The following is a 4,135-nucleotide window of genomic DNA, read 5'->3' on the forward strand; positions in this document are numbered from 1 at the left end:
TCATATAAGGAAGTAATTATTCAATTAATATTAAGATATCTTTAAATTTGGCAAAGATAATCACCCAATATCATAAAAATCTGATTTATATCAATTAAAGACATTTTGGTAACTATCCCATAGCCAAAGAAGCACAAAATCCCAAAATTAGCTCTTTCTGACCAGCTGACTCGTCGAGTCAGGCATGGACTCGTCGAGTTCACATGGACTCGGCGAGTCCAGCCCCCAGAAAACCTAAATTTCGATTTTAAAGCAAGAATAAACCATAATTGCATCACATACATCAACCAAACAGCCCTAAGCTCTGATACCACTGATGGGTTTTATGCAAAACATCATTTCTATGATGTACATGCAAACCCTAATAGCTTTTGGATCTAGTTTGTCTAATGAACATGCAATTGAATATCCAAAGCCATAAACCCTAGATCTAACATATAAGAACTGAAATAAGGGCTTAGTAATTACCTTTGATTGTTATATTGCAATAACAATCAATTCCTTGCTTTGATTGGCTTTAGAAAACTTAGTGCCTCAAGTGTTGCACCTATAATGGAGTCACAAACACCACTAAGCAACTTGGGTGAAGAGGAGAAGAGAGGAGGCAGTCCAAAACGTCTAGAAACCCTAGAGGAAGACTTGTCCACGTTTTTGGGGCTTAAGGGTCATTTATATACATGTAGGCTATTAGGGTTTTCAACTAGGAAACCCTAATTTGACTGCTTAGGCCCTAAGCATCCCATGGATTCTTTTCTTTAGAGCCATGGACGAAATCTTATGGGCTTCCTCATAAATTTCGTCCACTCCACTCTATAGAGTCCATTAGCCCACTCTTGCAATTATCTTATAATTACAATTCCAGTCCCTTAAGTTTAATTAATCTCTTTTAGCCTCAAAATTAATTCTTAATTAATTCTTGACTAATATTAATTGAACAATATGATTTCTCCTTTAATATATTATTCTCATAATATATTAATAAATCATAATTAAACCTTTCTCTCCTTAATTCATCCTACATATTGCTATGGTGAAGGCAACCCAAAAGGACCATGTTCATAATCGGGTCAAGTACATACCAAAATAATTATGGACTTAGACACTAATCCAACAGTAAGTAGGTGTTGAGCTTCAAAACCACCACCATAAAGATAAAAGGCCACAAACTTACCATCAAGCTACATTCGTATTGATGTAGTTAAATCTAAATCATTATATATAATCACTACTTCTACTCAAACTTTTAAATACAATATTAACAAAAGTTATAATAATAATAATAATAACTAGAGGGTGTTCCCCCGCTCCGCGGGGGGCGGAGGTTGCTATCAGTTAACAAAGTTCTCATAATAGTGAATCTTCTGGCCAATTTCTTCATGGGTGTTCATCACAAAGGTCTAAACTTTATTCCTATTTTGCCCCTGCCCTCCGTCCATGTCAGCAGAATCCTTGCGGTCGGTATAGGTCCCTTGATCTGCTGGAATCTATTTATGTTTTCTCCTTACAGATACCTATAACAAAAATGCATAATATAGGTCATTATCATAAAGTGGAAATGAATAAAACTAAAAATCCCAAAATCTACTAATACTTACTTGGAATATGTTCGAGACAATTTTGGCCATTCTTTTTTTTTACTACTCAAACTCAAGAAGATAAGTGCACTACCTGATTCATTATATACAATTTGAAATGAAGATCAGAAGAAACAGACAATGGAAAACAAAAAATGGAAGTTGAGATAGGAAGAAGTAAAAAATCAAACCAACTCAAAATTAGTGGAACATGAGAAATCGCTATAAATTTAAATCAATGGTCTTCAAATTTGTGGGTATAAAGGACTTGGTGTAATAGGATTTTTTTGTCACTATGTTGCTGTTTGTTAACATTTTTAGTCATTGGGTTGTTACAGAGCCTAATTATCTTCATGCTATTTGATCTTTTAGCAGAAAGTGGGCTACTTTGGAGTGGAAGAAAGAATTGATAAACCTGATAAAAAATATGTGCCCCCTATCGAACCCACCCCACACACCCCCATTCCCTTTGACTATAAACATTGTGAGGGATGTATTAGTTTCACCATAAATTTTATGGAAGAAACATGATGTTGATTAGTTTTAATGTCAACTATTAGTGTAAATATGTTTTGCATAAATAGGATGAAGCGATGATTCTATTGAAATTTAGATAAGAAAAAACTTACCCACTTTCATATATTCATGGGATTCAGATCTGACTGTATTACCATTTATATTATAACATTCAGCTTTTCCTTCAGGATGGGGAACAACACATATGTATCTATGGAGGCTACATGCTGCCATGAAATGAAATTCAGATATATTACTAAGAAGCCAAAGAAATGTGCACTATTGTTGATGATTGATGACATATTACCATAATACCCTTCTTTATTCTCATGGTTTTCTCCTTCCCCTTCAATTTCTCATACAAAAGTCGCATATGCTGGATAAACATAGTTGGTTAGTAAAGAAACACCCAAACATAATCCAAAACCAATACGTAATGAAATTTATCAAAATCACTATATGAAGCTCTAAAAACTATAAATTCAATTTTAAAAGACCTAATTATCGACACACATACCTGCTTCGGCATCAGCTGACCGATTTCAACATTTGTTGAGGCTTTTTAAATTGGGTTTGCTTAGCAGGAATTTGCCTTTTCCTCCGTCACATTCCATCAAACACCTGGGGTGTGAAAATCATAACATTAGACAAATGTTGCATTTGATTGCTTATTTCTCAGGAGAACATGATGTTTCAGATTTTAAAACAGATTTTTTATCCTGTTAATTTCAAATAGATCTACTTCAACATTGTAAAGTATCATCTGTGGAAAATATAATGAAAATATAAAAAAAATAAATAAATAAAGGAAAAATCGTTCCTATGTTATTCGAGTACCATCTGTGGAAATATAATGAAAATATTAAAAAAAAAAAATATATGTTCCTGTGCTATTCGACTATTAATTTGCACATACCAAAAGATGAAAATTATAACTACCTCTTTCCAACTCAGGAATCCAATCAAAACGTTGAGCATTGTAAGCGAATTGTATGACATTTGCAAGTAGATTTGGTATCACCAGTCCCAACAGTAAGTGACAAAAAAGTGGAAATATACATATGTTTACTATCACCTAATTATGAAAAAAAACTGAAATTGAAAAAAAATAACATACCGTATAAAAATGTATACATTCATTTAAAAATGCATAAAAAACGTATTTATTTTTAAAATACTAATAAATACACTTTTGATGCGTATAAAAAATATAAGTTCCCTTAAAATATATAAAATTCATATCTGAAAGTATATATATATATATATATATATATATATATATATATATATATATATATATATATATATATATATATATATATATATATATATATATATATATATATTAAGGTATACATATGCTTACAAATATATAAATACACTTTGATATGTTTAAATAGATTTGTAAATATATAAATATGTTTTTTAAGATATAAATACCTTTAAAAAATATTTATACCTTTACAACATATTTTTTTATATGTATAACGTTCTAATTTATAAAATAAATATTCAAATGATTAAATACTTATTTATACATAGCGAATTTATACATTATAAAATATAAATATTTTGTATTTAACACATAAATATATATTTATTTCATATAAAAATAATAAAAATACGAATTTCTATACGTTAAAAAATATTGTCATATTTGTATGTTAAAGAATACGTCTTTTATACTTTAAAGATTAATAAATATCTTTTATATAAAAATAAAATAAAAAATAGGATTAAGAGTAATGATAGTTATTATTATTACTACGACATTGTTATTCTTTATATATATAAGAAAGAGTAACACAAAAAGCGTTGCAGCATTGTGGTATTTTGAATACCAAGATATGGAAGAGGCGAGGGTTTGATCCTCGCTAACAACAATTTTTCTTGTCCTCTGCTAAATTTTTAATTATGGAAGAATACGCTTATGTGGGCCCCACCTCAACTCAGCAAAATGTCCGGTCATCAGTGCCACTAAGATGAAAATGACAAAAATAACCTGCTATGGATTAGGAAACCGGTTAAATGTGGAAAATGACAAA

At 30.3% G+C, this 4,135-nt stretch overlaps 1 long non-coding RNA gene across 1 annotated transcript; it reads right to left on the minus strand.

Annotated features, from left to right (window-relative positions):
- Positions 1–2,060: 2,060 nt before the first annotated feature.
- Positions 2,061–3,142, minus strand: LOC145049647 (uncharacterized). The gene is made up of 3 exons (XR_013683306.1): positions 3,030–3,142; positions 2,398–2,711; positions 2,061–2,310 (listed from the first exon to the last, which is right to left on the minus strand). It is a non-coding gene; the product is annotated as an uncharacterized LOC145049647 (long non-coding RNA).
- Between the last annotated feature and the right edge of the window lie 993 nt (positions 3,143–4,135).

The sequence above is a fragment of the Lactuca serriola genome, chromosome 5 (genome assembly GCF_051521515.1).
Source record: "Lactuca serriola cultivar US96UC23 chromosome 5, Lser_US96UC23_V15, whole genome shotgun sequence".
NCBI classification, from domain to species: domain Eukaryota; kingdom Viridiplantae; phylum Streptophyta; class Magnoliopsida; order Asterales; family Asteraceae; genus Lactuca; species Lactuca serriola.